Genomic DNA, 9,822 nt, shown 5'->3' on the forward strand with positions numbered 1-9,822 from the left:
ATCTTCTCCCTCCCCACTTATCCCTTTGGTGTAGGCTTGCCTATACACATCTGTCCTTAGCCCTACAACTCCTCCCTTGGGTGGAGTGGTAGGGCTAACTTGTTCTCCTGCTGAGCTGGCCGCTCTGGTACACATACCCTTCATAGCGTTCTATGGGGGGTAGTTGCCAGCAGCGGTCCGGCCGGCGGGGGTTTCCCCCTTCTTGAGTGCCCTCTAACCCTCCCTTGGGTTACCCCAGGCACCCGGCCGACTGCCGGCTCCCTGGCGCCGGATGCTAGGAGTATCTACTCCTATCATGAGTGCACTCTCTCCGGAGGGATGCCGGAGGGGTATGAGATCTTACCCCTTCCATCCCTCCTTACCTTTCTCTCCGTCTATCCTGGTGCCGGTCCCTTGCCGCCTCCACCGCCGGCGATACCGCCTTTACCTCTGGTGACATTCTTTCATAAGATGCCCTCCCCCCTCTAAGACGTCAGCCTTCCGTGTGCCGGAGGCTGCCGCCTTCCGTCGACATACAGCCGACGTCCCACCCCTCATTTTACCTAGTAACAGCTGGCCGACCTTCGGTGCCGGCCACCGGCGTGCTGGCCACCGGCGTGCTGGCATTGATTGCCAGCGGTCTAGGTATACAACCATATACATATCCATCTTATGAATTGATCCAAGCTCACCAGGCCGTCAGCCTTCGGCTGCCGGGGCCGACGCCTCCTGCCGGCGACCCGCCGCTTTGCCAGCGGTCGCCACGATGGTATTATATTTTAGATACTCAATGTGTCTGTCTTGATGCCTTCCACCCTGCAGGACCGGCCTCCGGCGTGTCGTCGGTCTGCCGGCACCCCCCGGAGACGTTAAGGGACATGCACCCCTTCTCATACCTGCCGACAACATGCCGACAGCCAACATACTGCAGCCAGATGGCTTAGCCACTTCCATATATAGGTATTGTCTTACCATCTAAAATTGTGGCTGTGCTGTCTGATTGCACATTACAATATTCCAGCATACTCTGTGTCTTAGTGCAGCCGATTGCCGGAACCTATATCTAATAAGGGGTTTCTCCTATTCCCCTTCTACCCAGGGATCTGAGTGGTCTCAGTCCCTGCTACACCTCGCGGGCAATTTCTGTTAGAGGCTTAGCCTCTACCCACCACAGTTTATCCATATGGATTTCCATTTTGTGACCTTCGGCCACAAAAGAAATTGCCTACTGATAAGGTTACGGTAACTGACTGGGCGGGATTCACAAGTATGTGTCTATCTACTTCCTTTCCCGCTCACTACTCTCAGGCATTATAATACCTTGTGAATTACTTTAATGCTTAAAAAATTTAGATCAAGTTATCTTAATTTTAGAGTAATGTAAGTCATTCTTATGCCTTCCATGTACTCATGATCTCTTTCTTTTACAGGAGGAGTATATGAAGTGTGAAAGCAACTTCTGTGGAGTGAAGCGCCGGACTTCTACGGGCACAAGGCGTGCCGGACCCACGCCCCCTGCGCCGCCAAGAGAGGCGACCTGAAATACTGGGACCCGCAGAACTGTACAGTCTGCAAGAGTCGTTTGGCCGAGGTGTTCGACGACCCTCCTTCAGCGGAGGCAAGGGACAACGCTCGAGAGAAGCTACACAAGTGGGTGCGTGGCTTCCAGAAGAACGCCACCGGACCGTATCTCGCCAGCGAAGATTTGAGGGCCTTGCTTTTCCCAAAGGCATCCAAAGACTCTGTGATCCCCAGTGATAAGATCCCCACCGTCCAGCTCGTGGTGGAACCTGATATTGTCATGGCCCAGTCCATGCATGAGTGCCACTTGGATTCCGATAACGTGGAACGTACTGTATGTCGGAAGTGTCAGAAGAGACGGAGAAGAACCTCATGGGCGAGGAACTCGACTATGAGGAAGATCAGGTGGAATATCCTGATTCGGAGACCGAGGTCGCTCCCGCTCTTACTCCCGCAGCGACTCCTGCACCGTCCGAGGAACCTGTTCCTTCAACTTCCGCCACCCCGGACCCTCTTCCATCGGGCACTCAGGAGGTCTTCAGGATGCTTGAAGCCCTCATGGAAAGAAAGCTACGAGAAACCCAGGAGCAATTCCAGTCTACTCTAGTTAACTTTAAACAACCGAAACGGATTTCGGTTAAGGACCTCCCCACTTGCTCGGAAACTAACCCATGGAGATATGCCGAGCATATGCCAATCATGACTGGTAAGATCTTCATCAGTGAGAGGGTTGGCTCTATCTTGTTGGAAGAAGTGGAATTCTTCCCGAACTTTGAGGCTTATCCGGACTGTTACGTCCGGCTCAGGTCCGAACCAGCCTCAAAGGAGGAGACCGAACCGAAGGAGGTTATTGTGTTCGATCTCGCGAAGGCCCAGGCTATGCTAGCCCAGGCGGTGAAGAGTAGGGGTTTCACCAACTCCAAGATGCCGGCGCTTAGTAAGAAGTACCCAACCTTCGTTGCGCCGAATGCTGCGACTTTCCCCTTCATCGAAAAGGCCTTCACAGCGGTCTTAAAGGTAGTGGAGGAAGGGAATCCTTGCCCTGTACTGGAGGAGTGCAGACCCTTCTCCCTTACCGTTCCTCCCGATGATAGGCACTGGAAAGACGTCCAGTCAACCTTCACGGTGGGGAAGTTAGAGCCTGACGTAGCCAGTCGTCAATTCAATGAGGACCTCCCAAGGCTAAATGATCACCTCCTTCGTAGGGAACAGGATACGAAGGAGAGGCTTGCCGCATCGCTGTCCCTCCAGGTACAGCTAGAACTTATGGCCGGGGATACTAGAGTCCCGGACTTTTACATGGTCCTAGTCAAAACACACTTGGCAAAGGTGACTAAGGACCTGTATAGCTTCACTAAGGCTCGTAGAGCCTGTCGTGAATTCGTGTTTGCCAACGCGACGGTGAAACACGAACCCCGGAGGCTGATTTCCTCCAATATCTGGGGTAAATATATCTTTCCCTCCTCCCTGGTGAAAGAGATTGCAGACAAGGCCGCCACGGAGAATAAGAACCTTTTCCACAAGTGGGGCATGTCGAGAAAAAGGAAATCCTCTCAGGACGATGGCCCTCAACCTAAGAGGAAATCTCAGAAACCAAAACCCCAGCAACGTCAACAGAGACGGCAGTTTCCGGGTTCCGCTACTCCCCAAGTAGCCACACAGCCACAGCAGACCTTTCCGTTGGTCCCCCAACCGGTGGTGTCGCAGTCACCGGTCTTTACCCCTGCGTTTGAGCAACATGCTACTACCTTTCGTCTCAGAGGTAGGGGCTCAAGCAGAGGTTCCGGCAGAGATTCGTCTCGCCGCCCCTCCAGAGGCAGAGGAGGAAGGGGAGCTAGCGGCCGAGGTGTCAAACCGTCGGGACACCAGAAGCAATGAAGTGCTTCCGGTGGGAGGAAGACTCCACCAATTCCAGGATCGTTGGACCTTCGATCCCTGGGCACACAGCATCGTCAAGAAGGGACTAGGCTGGAGCTGGACGCAACCACCCCCAGCCTTCCAGCAGTTCTTCCAACAGTCAACCCCCCTCCTGGAAGAATATGTCCTAGAACTCTTGAACAAGAAGGTGATCAGGAGGGTAAAGTCAACCAGGTTCCAAGGGAGACTATTTTGCGTTCCTAAGAAGGACTCCGACAAACTCAGAGTCATTCTAGACTTATCACCTCTCAACAAGTTCATTGCGAACAACAAGTTCAAGATGCTGACTCTGCAACAAATAAGGATCCTTCTGCCTCAAAGGGCCTATATGGTCTCTATAGACCTGGCGGATGCCTACTGGCACGTTCCAATGAATCATCACGCTTCCTCCTACCAAGGATTTCGACTCCAAAGGAAAAGTTACGCCTTCAGGGCCATGCCCTTCGGGCTCAACGTGGCTCCACGGATCTTCACCAAGCTGGCAGACGCCATCGTCCAACAACTCCGCCTTCAGGGCGTCCAAGTGATGGCCTACCTACACGACAGGCTAGTCTGGGCGACATCGCCCGAAGATTGTGTAAGAGCCTGCAACAAAGTCACCCAGTTCCTAGAGCATCTGGGATTCAAGATAAACACCGAGAAATCTCGCCTCTCTCCAGCTCAGAAGTTCCAATGGTTGGGAATCTATTGGGATCTTCAGTCACACCGCCTTTCCATCCCACAGAAGAAAAGGAAGGAAATAGCAGGGTCTGTCAAAAGACTTCTGAAATCCAAACGGATCTCAAGACGACAGCAGGAACAAGTTCTCGGCTCTCTACAGTTCGCCTCTGTGACAAACCCAGTGCTTCGCGCACAGCTAAAGGATGCCGCGGGAGTCCGGAGACGTTTCGCATCCATCGCTCGAAGAGACCTCGAGAGACGGCTTCCAAACAGACTTCGCTTACTATTAAAGCCTTGGTCGGAAGCAAAGGCCCTGAAAAGGTCCATCCCTCTTCAACACCCGCCTCCATCGATCAACATCCACACGGACGCTTCACTGGAGGGTTGGGGAGGTCACTCCCACCGACGACAGGTTCAGGGAACATGGTCTCCCCTATTCAAGACGTCTCACATCAACATCTTGGAGGCCATGGCTGTTCTTCTCACCCTGAAGAAACTCTCCCCGCCTCCCTCGATCCACATCCGTCTGACTCTGGACAACTCAGTGGTAGTCAGATGTCTCAATCGTCAGGGCTCAAGATCGCCCCAGATAAATCAGGTACTTCTTCCGATCTTTCGTCTGGCAGAAAAGAAGAAATGGCACCTGTCTGCAGTTCACCTACAAGGATTCCGCAACATGACGGCGGACGCTCTATCACGGACAAGCCCAATAGAGTCGGAATGGTCTCTAGACGCAAGATCATTCTCCTTCATCTCTCACCAAGTCCCGGAACTTCAGATCGATCTCTTCGCAACGAGCGACAACAATCAACTTCCTTGATATGTGGCCCCGTACGAGGACCCCAAGGCAGAAGCAGTGGATGCCATGTCACTGGATTGGAACAGATGGTCCAGGATATACCTGTTCCTCTCCCCCCAACCTTCTGCTGAAAGTCCTCTCCAAACTGAGAACCTTCAAAGGGACAGCGGCCCTAGTGGCTCCCAAGTGGCCCCGGAGCAATTGGTACCCTCTGGTCCTGGAGCTGCAGCCCACGCTGATCCCCCTACCGGGCCCAGTTCTCTCTCAACAAGTACAGAAGTCGACTGTCTTCGCTTCATCACTGAAAGTCAGGGACCTTCATCTCATGATTTTCTCTCCTTAGCCACAAAGAAAAGGTTTGGAATCTCGAAGAAAAGTCTAGACTTCCTCGAGGAATACAAGACTGAATCCATACGACGGCAATACGAATCTTCCTGGAGAAAGTGGGTCTCGTTCGTCAAAGCAAAAAATCCTACGGAAATCACCATTGATTTTTGCATGTCCTTCTTCATTCACCTTCATGGATAAGGCTTAGCAGCCAACACGATTTCCACCTGCAAATCGGCTTTGACTAGACCACTACTGTACGCCTTCCAGATTGATCTGTCCAGCGATATCTTCAATAAACTACCAAAGGCATGCGCTAGACTACGCCCAGCACCTCCGCCAAAACCTATCTCCTGGTCCCTGGACAAGGTGCTCCATTTTGCCTCTAACCTGGACAACGATTCGTGCTCTCTAAAAGACTTGACTCAAAAAGTTATCTTCCTTTTTGCTCTCGCCTCGGGAGCACGAGTCAGTGAAATAGTGGCATTGTCAAGAGAAGAGGGTCATATCCTGTTCGTAGATACAGGAGAACTTACCCTCTTCCCTGATCCGACGTTTCTCGCAAAGAATGAACTACCCACCAAGAGATGGGACCCTTGGAGAATCTGCCCCCTGAAGGAAGATGTCTCTTTATGCCCAGTGGAGAGTCTTAAGGTCTATCTTCGAAGAACTTCAGACTTCGGTGGAGGACAACTCTTCAAAGGAGAAACATCGGGTAGTGACTTGTCACTGAAACAACTAAGAGCGAAAATCACCTACTTCATTCGCAGAGCGGATCCTGACAGTACACCCGCAGGTCATGATCCTAGAAAAGTCGCGTCTTCTCTGAACTTCTTCCAGAGCATGGATTTCGAAAGCCTCAAGAGCTTCACAGGGTGGAAATCGTCGCACGTTTTCTTCAAGCACTACGCGAAGCAAGTGCATGAAGTTAAACATTTCGTGGTAGCCGCAGGTAGTGTTATGAAACCTGCCGTTTAACTCTGCATAGAACAGTGAGTTACTTGGGACTTTAACTCTTCGGGTGCCTTTGTTGACCCTCTTGTGATAAATAGTGATTTCATGGACACTTAGTGTTTCTAATAGACTGTTCTTATCAAGGTGAAATGTCATAGGCTTCACATGAGTGCCACATGCTCTGGTTCATGATGTGTTTTTTCTTTGAAAAAGACTGACGTTCCTCTGGAACTTGTGTTTCTAAAAGTGAAATTTCTTTCAGATTCAAGATTGAAGTCTTTTATTTTCTATGTACATTATTCTTTATTATTGTAAATTAACTTTCCACTTATTATTGCAATTGTTATCACAATAATCTGAAATCTATGAAATAAAATGTCTATTTTATTACATGTGCGTCTCTCTCCGCTCCTATTATTTATTATGAAATATATGATTGTCATAGTTTCATTTAACCCCTTCCTTTTGAAAGAGAAGAATAATATAAATATACTTGTATTATATGCTGTGGTAATATTCCTACCTGAATACTTACCTTCGTCCTGCCTTCGAGACCAGATTGATCTCTCCGCCAAGGAGCGTAGTAATTATTTATCACTTACCTATGCTTGATAATATTCCTACCCGAATATTAACCTTATGTCTTTTCTCCGAGTCCTGCACGAACTCTCCGCAGGGTGAGTAGCCCTTCAATGATCGCTTCGAGATATTGGTATGGTCCACCAGGACTTCTCTGCCAGGGGGGCAGGAAGCTGGATCCCCACGGAAACTCTAGCAAGGACATGTTACATACCTCTATTCGAAGCCCTTGGCACTTGCATAAAAAGGGGAAAATTTCCACGATACATTAATTCTCTGGTACACTTCCATCAGGACGTCATGGCTTGAGCCCAAAAAACGGATTTTGAGCGAAGCGAAAAATCTATTTTTGGGTGAGATAGCCATGACGTCCTGATGGACCCTCCCGTCTATTCTAGTCCAGCCTTTCAGGCCCCGCCCTGTCCTGCTGTATCATGGAGATTAGCAAGAAGCTGGCCTCAGGATGAGGACGAACGTGACGTCATTTAGCAATGGCGCCCGTTTGTTTATGTTTCAAGTACCAAAAGCAGCCACGGACGAGTGTAACTGTGGAACGGCTCCCCAGTTATTCTCCACCTTTCATATCGAAGTGTTAACTCTATATGGGGTGCAGATAGCTATGTGGCGTGTTAATACATGCGTCCCCTGTTGATATACGATATCCTAGAGGGAAACCTTTAGGGTACTCGCACCAGAAGTTAGAATTCTGGGATAACCTTTAGTTTAATTCTCTGGGAATATCCCTGTAGTTACATATACCCTAGGAAGCTACTGAAGGAACCTTCCATCAGGATGTCATGGCTATCTCACCCAAAAATAGATTTTTCGCTTCGCTCAAAATCCGTTATATATATATATATATATATATATATATATATATATATATATATATATATATATATATATTTCTGGGTCGATCTGTGTCACCCAGTGAAAAGGTCCTTCTTGTCACTTTTCTGAAATAAATAACTTCCTAATATACCAGAGAAAGTTAAAGCATGGAATGCAGAGGTTACTACCCTCGCGCGAACACCCTTAGGGCGTCGTGTATAAAGATAGGGCGTGTGAAAACCACTATTCACAGGTCGTGTTCCATTTAGATAATTCCTTCGCTAATAAGGGATGAGCCGCTACAGCGGCACTAACCAAACCAACCTGAACCACTCCACCGACGCCCGACACGAGCACCATCTACTCATCCTTCTTTTGGACTCGTGTCGCGACGATGCCTTTGTTTTTCAGTGTGCCCTTTTTCTCGGTTTTTTGGATTACTTCGCCATGGCTGAAGCTCTCCTTCCCCCTGCACCAATGTTAAGTACCATAGTTTGTTTTGGCATTATTTATTGCCCGGGCTTGTACGCCTTAATTACGTTTTGCGTGTGTTTTAGTGCGATCAGCTGGTTGCCGTACAGCGTCTTCTACACTTCATCATCACGCGTTGTTTACATGCCTCCGGGTAATTTTGTCATGCTAGGTTCTGTTATTAATCTTATGTTAGATTAAGTGGCCTTGTGCCCTAGTTTTAGAACCCCCTTTTTACTTTTAAGTAATTATTGAGTCACTTCCGAGTCCGTGTTCTTACGTTACCGAAGAATAGCGTTCGGCGTTTTATTACAGTTTAGTTCCCTACCCTATGTAGGCTCTTCTGACTTACTACGAGGTTACCCTTCGTGCTTAACGCTCATTTTGGACTTGCTTGTCATGTCTATGCTAGTCTTCCGTTTGTCAGAGAGTATCTTTTTTGCCCCTTTCATCTATTCTTCGCTAACTTTATTTTTGAATTCTATGTACTACTACGGACAGTTATGTTTTACATGTGTTATCGTTTAAGGTTCGTGTTTATTCTAGATTGAGCTTGGTACCTTTGAGTGAGAGGGGCTGGAGTTTCCCACTTTCAGTTTTACATTACTGTCTCGGAATATTTTCCTCACAGATCAGGGTTTCTCCCCCTCTCTCTCTCTCTCGCTCCCTGAGATTGTACATTTACTTTGTTAGGCTACTTTGCTCTTTCTAGTAGGCTAGTGTTTTGTTATTTTACGTAGGCCCTGTCGTGTTAGAGTCTTGGCCTGCTCTCGAGCCGCCAACTTGTTCCCCCTCTCCCTCGTAGTCCCACCCGACCCCGCTCGGCAGGGCATCTTGGGTCCGGACCCCGTTTACCCCGGAGCTCCGCCATGGTTTTCCGTAAACGTACTTGAGCTGGGAACACATTTCTTACCTAATTTACTCCGGTGCTCCTCCTCGACTGGGAAACCCTCCCCTCGTTGGCCTTCAGCACCTTTGACTCCGGGGCTACGACCCCTTTACACGACAATCTTTGTTATTTACCTAGCGGAGATCATTACCGGAGATCTTTTATATATCAAGGGCCACATCCCCCCCCCCCCCCCCCCCCCGGGAACTCCGGCGCACTACGGAGTTCTCCATTTTTCACGACACTATGCCTAACTTGTTATGGTTCAACAGTAATTACTTAAGAGCTCCGGCGCTTCGTGAATTCCCCATCCTGGAACTCCGGCGCTCTACGGAGCTTTCCATCTTCACGTCACTATGCCTAATTCATTATAGTTCATACAGTAATTACGTAGGAGTTCCGGTTCCTTGTGAATTTCCCAAACCTACTAACACACATGATACAGACTCCTTCCTTGGTCTTAGCTCTATGCATGCCAACTTTCTCTCTTACCTTTTAGGTTAAGTTAGAACGTTTTCGAGAGTTGATGTACTTATATATTCTTTTATTTTACAGAAAGTCCGCTGTTCCTCCCAGGGCTGCTCGGCGACGTTTGCGGATCCGGTGGGCCACGACATCTGCCGGTCTCATGCGCACTGCGCGATCTCCTTCGCCCGGGAAGCAGGCCAAACCCCTTATATGATCTGGTTCCCAGAGTCCTGTTCGCTCTGCTTCGAGCTCTCATCCATCCTCCTCAACGATGAGGTAAGATTTCTCAATATTACTGTTTATATACTTGTTATTTTGGTTTTGGGAATTCTTCGATCATGGACGAGTAATAAATTTTTTGTAACCTGAGTCTGTTACTTCAACCATTCCTTTCTACTTCTAACTCTACCCTCCTCTTTCAGGCTGA

The sequence above is a fragment of the Palaemon carinicauda genome, chromosome 15, assembly GCF_036898095.1.
Source record: "Palaemon carinicauda isolate YSFRI2023 chromosome 15, ASM3689809v2, whole genome shotgun sequence".
NCBI classification, from domain to species: Eukaryota; Metazoa; Arthropoda; class Malacostraca; order Decapoda; family Palaemonidae; genus Palaemon; species Palaemon carinicauda.